The sequence below is a fragment of the Oryctolagus cuniculus genome, chromosome 9, assembly GCF_051225735.1.
Source record: "Oryctolagus cuniculus isolate XC-2025 breed Fujian yellow rabbit chromosome 9, ASM5122573v1, whole genome shotgun sequence".
Taxonomy (NCBI): domain Eukaryota; kingdom Metazoa; phylum Chordata; class Mammalia; order Lagomorpha; family Leporidae; genus Oryctolagus; species Oryctolagus cuniculus.
The window spans coordinates 67,649,121-67,662,333 of NC_142875.1; the positions used below are offsets into that span (position 1 = coordinate 67,649,121).

General features: G+C 44.7%; 1 protein-coding gene across 46 annotated transcripts in view; it reads right to left on the minus strand.

Moving 5' to 3' along the window:
• The window catches only part of RCBTB2 (RCC1 and BTB domain containing protein 2), a 43,835-nt gene extending 32,184 nt beyond the window's left edge, over positions 1–11,651 (minus strand). For 2 of the 46 annotated variants that reach the window (XM_089304142.1, XM_089304134.1), the window contains exons 1-4: positions 11,017–11,068; positions 7,917–7,953; positions 4,212–4,310; positions 48–136 (exon numbers count right to left, since the gene is read on the minus strand). The gene's annotated coding sequence lies outside the window, so the exon portion shown is untranslated. Of the gene's footprint in view, positions 1–47; positions 137–4,211; positions 4,311–7,916; positions 7,954–8,334; positions 11,352–11,410 lie in introns of those variants that run through there. The other 44 variants (XM_051832232.2, XM_089304135.1, XM_089304147.1 and 41 more) reach the window with 39 other exon arrangements.
• Positions 11,652–13,213: the final 1,562 nt, after the last annotated feature.

Here is a 13,213-nt window from a genome sequence, read left to right on the forward strand (position 1 = left end):
CATTTCACAGTTGCCTTCTTTCGGATAATAAAAAATAAATTTTAGACCTTAGGCTTTCTCTGGGATTGGAAAGTTCCAAGCCAGTGGGAAGAAGAGACTTAGCGATTCTCAGCTCCACTGAAGAATGTATGATTTGCTGAGAGAGAAAAAAAAAAAGGAGAAATGAATGAATGAGGGTGACAAGATGAACGAATGAACACGGCTTTATTTTCCTGAACTTTAATGAAAAATCCAAAACCACAGCCATCAAGTACATGGCAACAGCACTGAATGTTCTTGCCTTAATAACCATCTCTATGATAACCATGTTCTACCAGGAGGAAGTTAACAGCTGGCCCAGCCCCATTGGGAGATATGTAATATGTCTCAACTGTGGTTTAACTGTTACATAGTCGACTGTCTCAGCACTAAAAGTAAACATAAATAAAAGATTCTCTACACCCCCCCAAAGCAATTTGATAAAACTGTATTTAGCAATGTTGATTTTCCCAATTTATTAGGCTGGGTCTCCTTTACTTAAATATAATCCATATTTCAAGTACTCACATCAGAACATTTTATCTCATATTTTCCACAATGGAGTTGTAGTCTTATAAAAGATAATGACAACAATCAAAATAAGGTCAAATTTTAAAAGGGTTCTTGGGGCTGGCGCCGTGGCTCACTTGGTTAATCCTCCGACTGCGGCGCGGGCATCCCATTTGGGCACTGGGTTCTAGTCTCAGCTGCTCCTCTTCCAGTCCAGCTCTCTGCTATGGCCCAGGAAGGCAATGGAGGATGGCCCAGGTGATTGGGCACCTGCACCCACGTGGGAGACCAGGAGGAAGCACCTGGCTCCTGGCTTCGGATCGGTGCAGTGCCGACCGTAGTGGCCATTTGAGGGATGAACCAACGGAAGGAAGACCTTTCTCTCTGACTCTCTCTCACTGTCTAACTCTGTCAAATAAGCAAAAAAAAAAAAAAAAAAAAGTGTTCTTTATCTATGTTGTGTGTGCTCTTAAGGAGACTTGTAATTTTTTCCCCTCGGCTATACAAAAGTCTCTCAGAATAAAGGGAATAATAATAAATTCAAAGCTATGGGGGCTGGCGCTGTGACACGGCTGGTAAGGTCACCATCTGCAGTGCCAGCATCCCACATGGGCACTGGTTCCAGTACCAGCTGCTACACTTCTTACCCCTTTTCTGCTAATGGCTTGGGAAAGAAGTGGAAGATGGCTCATGTACTTGGGCCTCTATACCCACATGGAAGACCCAGAAGAAGTTCCTGGCTTCAGATCAGCCCAGCTCCAGATGTTGTGTCCATTTGGGGAGTGAATTGTGGATGCAAGATCTCTCTCTCTCTCTCTCTGCAACTCTGCCTTTCAAATAGATAAATCTTTCAAAAAAGTCAAAGCTATGGCAATTCACAGCTAATCACTCTTTCTAGTACTTGGGATTAAATTTAAAAAGATACTTGTCTGTAAAATGATTATTTAGAAGTTTCTCATTTATAATTTATAAACTTGATCAGCTTACTATATGAACAGGTATCTCCCCATATTTAATTATTACTTACTAAACATTACTGATTAAAATATTTTGGCAGGCCTGTCAAAGTTCCAATTATTCTCTGAAGCCCAGCATGATTGCCACTGCGCTTCACGTTGATGTGGTTCCTGCTTACTCCCATGGGTGGGGACCCATTCTCTATTTCCATGGCACTTCTAAAATGGCACTATCCATATCCTGTTTTCCACTGGTTCACCCCCCAACTGGCCACTACGGCCTGCGCGTTGTGGCCACCGATCCGAAAGCAGGAGCCAGGTGCTTCCTCCTGGTCTCCCATGCGGGTGCAGGGACCAAGCACTTGGGCCATCCTCCGCTGCCATCCCGGGCCACAGCAGAGAGCTGGACTGGAAGAGGAGCAACCAGGACAGAATCCTGCACCCCGACTGGGACTAGAACCCAGGGTGCCGGTGCCACAGGCGGAGGATTAGCCTAGTGAGCCGCGGCGCCAGCGATAGTTATTCTTAAAAGATCTTTCTTCCCTATTAATTGGCAAGCTCTTCAAAGGAGGCAACCATAACTCACTCGCTGCTAGAACCACAACAGCGTGCACAGGCTCAGAATGGAACACCGCATATTCATGGAAAACATCCTTAGGACACGAGAGCCTGCCTGTGCTGAGGAGTCCTCTCACTCTGCCTCATTCGAATTGAAAACACTTTTACTATGTCTATCTGCTCCAAGTTTACTGGAATAAAAGAGAATAGGGGACAAAAGAGAAGAAAGAGGAAAAGAAAAGAAAGGAGGAGAATAGAAGATAATTTTAAAAAAAAGGAAGGAAAAGGGACCACAGAACAAATGACCATCCCCGACTGTGCCTCAGGCCCCTCTGTTCCTGCTAGAAGAGAAACAGATAACTCCCTTCAGTGTCTTTCATGAATTTCAAGAAAATAAAAGCTTTTTGAAATCAGAATGGTGGGGAAAACAGGCCGTTCTGTTTAGTTTACTTAATCATGCTAATACACAATTGCATGTATGGCATATGAAATTACCACATTCAAAGAAATGACATTAGATTAAATTCATACTGAATGTAAGATTCATGTATGTTCATGTGTGTTGGTCAGAAAGTCCTTCAAGATTTAAAAATGACTCAAGGGACTAAGCATCTGCCTAGCAGTTGAGACACCCGTGTCCCATACTGGAGGGCTTCTATTCAACTCCCAGCTCCAACTCCAGCTCTCTGTCAACAAACACTGTGGGAGGCAGTGGTGACGACTCAAGTAATTGGGTTCCTGCCACCACGTGGAGGAATGCAGTGCAGGCTTAAGCCCAGTCAGGCGGCACTGTGGGCTTTTGGGGCATGAACCAAGCTCGCTCTCTCTCTCTCTGTCGGCCTTTCAAACTAATAAACATTTAAAAATACATTTAAAAATAAAATAATTCAAGATTAATTATTATTATACAATATGGTAAAAAAAATTGTTGCATTCTCTATCATTGTGGAAAAAGGCTGACTTTTAAGATTTACTTATTTATTTGAAATTCAGAATTAGAGAAAGAGAGAGGTCTTCTATCCATTGGTTCACTCCCTACATGGCGGCAACAGCCAGAGCTGGGCCAATCCAAACCCAGGAACCAGGAGCTTCATCCGTGTCTCCCACATAGGTGCAGGGGCCCAAGGACTTGGGCCATCCTCTGCTGTTTTCCCAAGCATATTGGCAGAGAGCTGGATCAGAAGTTGAGCAGCTGGGACTCAAATCGGTGCCCACATGGGATGCCAGCATCGCAGGCAGCAGCTTTACCCACTATGCCACAGCACCAGCCCCCAGGACTGGCTTTTTTTACTGCATGATACTAATGTGCTACATACATAATAGAGACAACTAGCTTCCTATTTTGCACTATTTGAGGAATATAGTTTGTGGAATTCAGGTGGAAGTTATAGTTATCTTACCCTATTATTCATGTGATTTCCCTAGGCTATTATTAGTATACATCAGTAAATAGTTTTTTTAAAATCCACAATATACATACAGAAAAAAATCACATCCATGATATGATACTAAATAATAACATTTAAAATAAACAGCTGCCCTATGACAGCACTGATTTGATCTTTTCAATATCCAAATGAAACATTTATCATCATTGATTCTATTCTCGAGCTACATCTCAATAGCTCGACCAACAGTCACCAGCCACTCAGTAGCTAAGCTCGTGTTTTTGGTTGTTTTTTTTTTTGTTTCTTTGGTTTTTTTTGACAGGCAGAGTGGACAGTGAGAGAGAGAGACAGAGAGAAAGGTCTTCCTTTGCTGTTGATTCACCCTCCAATGGCCGCCGCGGCCAGCGCACCGCGCTGATCCGATGGCAGGAGCCAGGTGCTTCCTCCTGGTCTCCCATGGGGTGCAGGGCCCAAGCACTTGGGCCATCCTCCACTGCACTCCCTGGCCACAGCAGAGAGCTGGCCTGGAAGAAGGGCAACCGGGACAGAATCCGGCGCCCTGAACGGGACTAGAACCCGGTGTGCCGGCGCCGCAAGGCAGAGGATTAGCCTAGTGAGCCGTGGCGCCGGCAAGCTCGTGTTTAAACCCAGGGCTGATTCCAAAGCCTTTGCTCTTGGAGCCTCCATTGAGTGATAAATATTTTTAAGTTTTTCCTGTTTACATTTCCCAACAGTTTTACTTCACACTGGCTGGGAATGTCCCCTCAAATAATATTTGTACCTGATTGTTTTAAATTGCTGGAATCCAACATTCAGTCATCTTTAATTCTGTTCCTTTTAAATCCTTATAAAGTTGTCTTCTATAGCAAAGTTAATGTGACTGAAAATATAAATACATAAATCAATTCTATTAGAGAAACACAGAGAAGGAAAAGAATACACTATCTTGCAAGTTTAACAATTCATTACTTGACAAAAAAGCATTTAAAATCTTTTATAACTATAATTAAAAAGTCAGCAGAAGTGCTCAATTTATAAAAGTACTGAGAAGCCGGCGCCGCGGCTCACTAGGTTAATCCTCCGCCTTGCGACGCCGGCATACCGGGTTCTAGTCCCAGTCGGGGCACCGGATTCTGTCCCGGTTGCCCCTCTTCCAGGCCAGCTCTCTGCTGTGGCCCGGGAGTGCAGTGGAGGATGGCCCAAGTCCTTGGGCCCTGCACCCCATGGGAGACCAGGATAAGTACCTGGCTCCTGCCATCGCATCAGCGCAGTGCGCCGGCCGCAGCGTGCCGGCTGCGGCAGCCATTGGAGGGTGAACCAATGGCAAAGGAAGACCTTTCTCTCTGTCTCTCTCTCTCACTGTCCACTCTGCCTGTCAAAGAAAAAAAAAAAAGTACTTAGATTGTAAAATGTAAGTTTTGGATGTTATACTTTTTAAATTTCCACAAAGAGTTTCAACATAAATACACATACTAATATATGTTTAATATGTAGTATCTTAACATATTCAACTTATTGAAAGAAGGACCAGTTGGAATGTGAAAAAAGACAATTTTCAAACTTTTAAAAGTATAGAAAATACTTCTATGACCTCTGGGAGGAAAAAATTTCTTAAATAAGACATTAAAACATAAACCACATAGAAAAGACTGGTAAATTTGAACACATAATAGGAGAAACTTGTGATACACAAAACTGACAGTTGGCCAAGGATTTGAATACAAAATACATTAAGAAGGTCTACAAATCAGTGAAAAGAAGGAAAACACAATTAAGAAATGACAGAGGAACAGGCAACTCACAGAAGAAATTAAATAACATATTAAAAGATACTCAAATCCATCATGGAATTTATCATGAAAACACAACCACAAGGAGATCAATCTCACCCATCAGATCTGAAAAATTACTGGCAGGCAATATCTAATGTTGGTGAGGATACAGATCAAAAGGCAACCTCATACATTGCAAAACAGAATGTAAATTAGTATAATCAGTTTACAGAATATCTGGCAATATCTGACCACTGCAGTATCAATCTTTTTGTTAAATTTATGCAACTGAAACAAAAATTTCACAGTCATTTTGATCTCTCCTACATGAGAGGCTTAGTGTTACCTTCTTTTCTATTTTGTCTATTTTATGTTTTTATATTCTACCCTAACCTCTCCTGTTCCACCCACTTTTATAGTTCAGTTTAGCAAGTCACACCTACAGTTTGGAAACTACTGACCTAGATGAACTCTGGAGCATACACACAATTGTTTGCAATAGGAAAAAAAAGAAAAAGAAATAACAAACAGAATTAATCAACAAAATCCACCAACAGAATTGATAAACTCTAGCATGTATGTGCTATACAGCAATTAAAGTCACTTATCCAGAACCAACATAGATAATTCTTCGAAGCAAGGACCAAAAATCACCAAGTCACAAAATGATACATGTGGTATACAATTTGCTAATATTTAAAATATGCAGAAAATAATGCTCTTTTAGTGTATTATGGATACCAACACATATGTCACTGGGTTTTTTTCATTAGAAAGTTTTGATGGAGGTAAAGTCAAAGATAAAAGTTTCCAAGTAATTCTATCAATGAATTGATAAGCAATGCTTTTCTATCTGACAAGATTTCAGGGTTTTTAAGAGTAAATCACATTAATCATCTCAGCAATAGAAGATAAGCTTACCCAATGCTGAAGAAAATAAAATCTTACAGGGACCAGCAAGTGGCTCCACAGGTTACGCCACTACCTGTAACACATGCATCCTACTCTGGAGTGCCAGTCTGAGTCCTGGCTGCTCCACTTCTGATCCATCTCCCTGCTAATGGGAAAAGCAACACGTAATGGTCCAAGCACTTGGTCCCCTGCTACCTTCAAGGGAGATTGGATGAAATTCCAGGCTCCGGGCTTTGGCCTGGCCCAACCCCAGCTGTTGCAGCTATTTGGAGAGTGAACAAGTAGATCAAAGATCTCTCTCTCTCTCTCTCTCTCTTTATCCCTCTGTGTCACTCTGCCTTTCAAATAAATAATCTTTTTTAAAAAATATACAGTGTAGACTGGCTGATGACAAGACAGTGTTTTGACAATATGATAAACATATCCACTCCTAATCCTCACACAGAACAGGTCAAATAATTCATTTCCCTGTACAATATATAAAAGCAGTCTGTACATATTATCATTGGTAAAGTAATCAGTATTAATCATTGTGAATGCTACACAATGTGTCATTTTATTTGATAATGCCTGTGACCTAAATTATGAGGTAAGGTGATTATAGGACATACATTCAATTGCCTAATTCACTCAACAAATATTGATTTATTGCCTGCAGAAGGTACTGAATGGAAAGCAAATACATAAAAGAGCAAAGAAAATTATGTGGAGCAAAAGAGTCTGAGGTCTGTGTCCACATTACCCCAGCCCCATGCTGGGCCTGAAGAGCTGGCATGGTGCAGTCGATCAGGAGCTTCTGATGCCGACAGCTGTTCTTTAGAAACGACCCCAGAAAGAACAAAAACTGAAAACTAAGAATTTCTGCAGAGCAAGCCCAGTGCTACATATTTTTAAATTCAACTTGATAATAAAAAGTCAAACATAAAGAAGTTTCCCTGTCATGCAGAACTCAATATTTAAGCAAACTTTTCCATCTGAGCAGGACATTTGGCCAAGGACATGTCAATGGGATAATGATGATTTCCACATAAATACTTATCTGAGCATTTCATGGTACTGTTAATAGCTTTTTTAGGGTTGTCTATAAATGATAATTTATATAAATATATATAAAATAACAAAACATGATCCCTACTATTGCTTACCAAAAAAAGGATAATGTTAGCTGTAATTTAGCTTCTCTTGAATGATATATCAAAAGTCAATGATAACAGTAAGAAACCTGTATAGCTGCTAATCAAAGTGGAACAGTTATACACAGGATGGCTAACTAACAGTATAACCTTAGAGGAAACCAAATTCTACAAAAAACAGCAAAGTGACTTGTATAACACTGGGTAACAGTTGAAATTGTAACTGTTTGTTTGTAAAAAGGTTTTCAAATTTCACCAAGAATGATGACACAGATCTTCAGCCCAAAACAATGCTGAATTCAGTTTGAAGAGATTACCAAGCTCATCGAGGTTGTTCTTGTCAGCCATTCACAGGAAAAGTGTCACTTTCAAATATGAAATATAACTGAAAACTATACAAATGTTATAAGGTTGTTATATATTAACTAATATCAGTTGGTGCTAAAAACTCATTTGAAAATCCATTTGAAATGTAGGTCCTTATATATCTAATTCCATTTTAAAAGTTCCAAACATGCCTGTTGCTGAAGACCTTCACTCCCCAGTGCAAATATTCCTTCAACATGACAGCCCCTCTTGGCCTCACCTCCACTTGGGAGTCATTTTGTTCAATATCATATATTTGCAGAAGTCAGAACATAATGCAATCATAATTTATGAATTACTCACATGCTATCATCCACTGGTACTGGTTAGCTCCACATGTCTTCCACAAGGAGATATATAGATATAGATATAAATATAGAAATAGATATAGATATTAGCTTAGGTTACGCTAGCCAGGTTGAAGACATAAAAGACACACACACTAATGGCTCAGGTTCTTGGACCCCAAACACCCACATGGAGACTTGGATGGATTTCTGGGCCTGAACCAGCCTGAGCCATTGTGGCCATCATGGTAGTAAACCAGGAGATGGGAGATCTCTCTCTGTGTCTCTCCCTTTCTATCACTCTGCCTTTAAAATAAAAAAATAAATACACACACACACACACACTCACACTCTGGATCCAGCAATCATGGGACACCAACATCCCACATGGGTGCCGGTTTGAGTCCACACTGCTCCACTTCCGATCCAGCTACCTGCTAATGAGCCTATCGGAAAGCAGCAGCAGTTTGTCCAAGTGCGTGAGCTCTTGTCATCCACATGGGAGACCTGGATGGAGTTCTTGGTTTCTGGTTTCAGCATGGTCTGGCTTTTGCAGTCATCTGGAGAGTGAGCCAGTGGAGAAAGACCTCTCTCTCTCTCCCTTCCTCTCTGGGATTCTACCTTGTGAATAAATAAGTAAATCTTGAAACACACACACACACACACACACACACACATACATTCTACCTACATACAGAAAGGATGGCGACATCTGTCAGTGTGGAGACCCACATTTGAGACATAGCAGAACGTGGCAAAGCCCACCTCTTCCCAGGACATGTACTTCTAAAACCCAGTTCTCCACATCTGGAGCACCACTCCGATTTATTCTTCAGACTTATCATGAGGACTAGTTTAAAACTGCAGCCCACACCTGCACTTCCAATCCCCTTTCTCATTTTCTCACAGCACTTATCATTTCTAGAATAATAATGAAATGTTTATTGATCCCCTTTCTCAAGAATATAAGCTCCTGAGGGGAGGGATCTGTGTTCACTGATAGACACCAAGCATCCAGGACAGGACCTGATAGGAAATGAACGTCTGTGGAAGGAATCCATGTCGAATTCAGTACAAAGTATCTCCGGAGTGAGTTAGATTCCAATTTCTATCATTTAGTTAACAAACACCTTCTGAGCTTTGATTCCGGGTGAAGATAGCTCACATGAATTCAGGTACACAACATAAGATAGCACTTAAGTGCTACAATGCCAAAAGAGTGGGATAAGAGGTTGGAGAGTCAGAATAGGGGCTATGCCAGAGGATATAATCACTTCTCCAAGACTGCATGAAGTCCAGGGTATTTGAACCCCCTAAGTCACTGAGGCCTGATCCCCTAACCCAATGAAGCCAGGTGCAGATAATCTAAAGGTCGGTGGAATGTTTATTTGGAAAAGCCCCTTAGCTGGGACATTCCAAACTGCTAAGAGGATGCATTGTACACTGAGCCTTGCTGCACGCACCCCACCCACCCTGTCAGGGTCCAGGCGGCACTCTGCACCTCCCCCAACAAGCAGCCTAAGAAGGAACTCCACCTGCCGCTCAAACGGGATGAAGCCTGGCCTCAAACCGCCTGCCCAGGCTGAACCTCCACTCTCTTCACCCTTCCATTCTGTCCTCCCCTCAAATAGTCTTTTCCACTTTAACTAGATGCTTCCCCACCTTTTTTGAACCCTAACATCTGAAAATGTAGTACAGTGCCATGCAGGTTCAATGGAGTGGGAAAGTGAGTACTGAGCAGGGAGGAAGTATCAAGTGCAGGCGTCCCGGGGCGAGCCCAGCCACAGCGATTAGGCGTGTATGGTGGGAGTGAGGTACCCAAGGGCGCCTCGTCCTGCGGGCTTTACCTACTACTTAGTAACAGGTATGCAGTGCCCAGGCAGTAGGAAATAGAAGATATGACATTTCACCTGGAGCACTCCGAGTCTCCATTCCTACGCGGCGCTTCTATTCCAACCCTCAACAACTGTATCAGCACAGCATATAAGATTACAATGCAGACGGTAATGACATTGTTAAAAACAGCACAGCAGCCCCAGGAGCCACAAAACCGACCTAGCTAAGTACTACTGCGCCACGAGGTGTTCAGCCAGGCAGGGACTCAGGACTAGGAAATAGCAAAGCTGGGAGGCTCGAGTCACATTTGATGCTATCACCTTCCAGTCGGGGGGGTGGAGGAGGAGAGTAAACTGCCAAAGCTCAGCTTGTACATTCAACCACTTTTATTCGGCTCTGACACGGATTAAGTTGCCAAGTGCAGAACAAGCCAGCTCAGCCACATGCGTTTCGCTACAGTCCTGGCCTCGAGCTGTCTGCAAGTTTCTGTAGCTTTGCAAAGAACAAAAGCAGAACTTTGTTCTGCACTCGCCTTCCAACGCGGGCAGGAAGCTCTTCCTCAGCCAAGGCGGGGCACTTGAAAGTTTTCAAGGCCTGGAAAACCGCTGCTTCCGGGGCGGAGCCCAGAAGTACCTCCGGCTTAAGATGTACGCCGCCGACTTCCCCTCCTGTCTCCCTTAGCAGGGCCTGACAGTTTCGTCCAGCAAATTCGAACTCTCCGCGCTATCCCTCGACATCATGTCGAAAACATCCTATCACCTGGGCTAGCGAGCCTGTTCGATTTACAAGGCGAAGCCAGGGGTCCAGGCGATAGAAATAAACACAGCAGCGCACACACGGTGAAGAACAGGGAGAGAAAACGATACTCCGAGACAGGCGCCACACCTGCGCCCTAGGACGCCTCTCCCCGGGGGCCTGACAGGACGCAGAAGCCTAGCAGAGCAGGCTCCGGGCAAGCGACTGCCCAGGAGCAACGCCAAACGGACCCCAGCGGACTGAGGCAAACGCAAAGCCCCCCTTGGCCAAAGCCAAGTAGCAGATGCGACCCCCACAACCGCTCGCCGCTCGCGCATGCGCGATGCAGCCTCCGCCCTGAGGCCTAGGCTGGGATGTAGCCCGAGCGTGGCGTCCAGCCCCCGCCACCTGGGTTGCGCATGCGCAGCGACGCCCGGGCCCGCGGCTGGGGCGAGGCTCTCGCCCCCGGGGGCCCCTAGGCGGTAGCCGCGGTCGAGGAGTGGGGGCGGGAAATGCTGGCGAGCCCAGCCCCGTTGCTGGGGTACCTGCGAGCTGCCTGCTGCACGCCTGGCGCCCCGCCTCGGCCTCACACGCCACCCCCACACCTCACCTCAGCGCAGGCCCAAGCCGCGTCTGCTCCGCCTCCTGGGTCGCGGTTACTGCTCGATCGGGGGCCCAGCACCGCGACGAGTTGGCGCCTCCCCCTGAAGTGGCTCGGCCGCGGCGGGATGCGCTCGGGTGCCCGGCCAGGACGGGCGGGAAGGGGAGCGCCGACGAGGGGATGGGGCCAGCGACCGCGCCTCGCCCCTCCCCTCCTCCCTGCGCTGCCCACCGCCGCTCCCGCCCCCTCCCCACCGAGTCCCCCTCCTGGGCGCGGACCCCAGCGACTGGACGCCGCGCCTCCCGCTGCGGCCGCCTCCGCCTTTTCCTGGGAGTTACCTTGTGGGACACCTCGGCTCTCTCCGGGGTCTTGGTCCCCCAGATCTTGGAAACTGATCAGGGCCTGACCTGGAGGGTGGGACGCGTGCGAGGATCTGGGCAACCTTTTCCACTCTCCCTTTCTCCGCTGTAGCAAACACTCCATCTGGAAGCCCGGGGCGCTTCCCACGGCTCACGCGACCCCGTTTTCAACTCACTGCTGCAGGGCTGAAGCCCTGGACTCCTCCGTAATGTAATGAGTGATTGGTGTTGGGCAGGTCACCTGAGTTACTTTGGGGACCAAGGTGTTACGGAACAATCGCGCTTTCTCTATTAATTTGCAAGGATTCGTTGCACCACACTTCCGTTGGTCTTAGTAGATTTTTGCAAAATGGATCACAAGTTTGTAGTGTTGCAGTAATTTCTTGCTCTACATTACACGTCCACCTGTGTGGGTTTTGGGTAAAACGCTCAATAGCTGAAAGTTACCAGCTCTAACTTTCTGGTTACTTCTGTACCTAGATGATAATCTGGGTGAGTGTTTAAATGGATTGCCAGAAGGAACACAACCAGATGAATAATTGAGATTCCACCCCAGAGTGACAGTGTCAGTCTTTGGTTTTGTCGGGCTTTGGTCATTTCAGCTGGAAGACATTTATGTCCATTATTACAGCACAGCCCATTGAGCTCTAGAAAGGGACCTGGATTTACTGGATTTTATGAGACCTAAATAAAGTCATAGAGGTGTGGTACACATAAGACAGGATTTCCCCCTAAACAATTACCCTTTGAAAGGACAGCTTGGAGTTTTATTTAAAAACAATAATCAGAAAAATAACATGTGTCTAAGGGATAAGGTAGCTATAAGAAAGGAGTCAGATGAGATAGGGTTATCATTACACTTATCTTTTTGTAATTTTTTAAAAAAAATTATTTGAAAAACAAAGAGACAGAGATCACCCATCTGCTGATTCACTCCCCAGATGCCCACAACAACCAGGGTTGGGCCAGGCGGAAGCCAGGAGTCAAGCACTCAATCTGGGTCTCCCTTGTGAATGGCTGACTGCCAGGGTGTGCATTAGCAGGAAGTTGGAACCAGGAGCAGAGCTGGGACTAGAACTCAGGTGCTCACATATGGCATGTGGGCATCCCAAGTGTAGTCTGAACTGCTATGCCAAATGCCTGCCCCTCCCCCAACATCTTCTGTATACAACCATTATTTGTATATATTTGTAATATATTTCACTAGATTGTGAAACTATTGAGAGACAGATAGTATCTTACTCTGTATTAAATGTCTTAATTTCTCTTTGTCCCACAGAATTTTATCTGTGGAATGATATTGCACTGATGACATTCCTTTAGTTCCTCAAATATGCTTCCCTCATAACCTCGTTCAGAGTCCTAGACATGCATGTAAATCTACGCTCTGCTCTCACCTGGGTGGTTTGTGCCAGTTCTCCAGGGCCTGACCTTCTGGGTAAGATGATTGCTCTTTGATCGCCAAAGGCTTTAAAATGAAAGGAAATAAAGTCAGTACGTCAAAAAGTCAGCTGTACTTCCACGTTTATGGCAACATTATCCCCAGTAGCCAAGGTATGGAATCAACCTAAGTGTCCATCAACAACAGGTGAAGGGATGAAAAGCACAGTATCTGTGTACATGGTAGCATACTACTTAGCAGTAAAAAAAGACAAAGCCCTGGCACATACAACAACATGGATGAACCTGGGAGCCTTTATGTTAAGTGAAAGAAGCCAGGCACAGAAAAATAAATACTGCATGACCTCACTCATATGTAGAATAAAATAGTTGAACTCATGG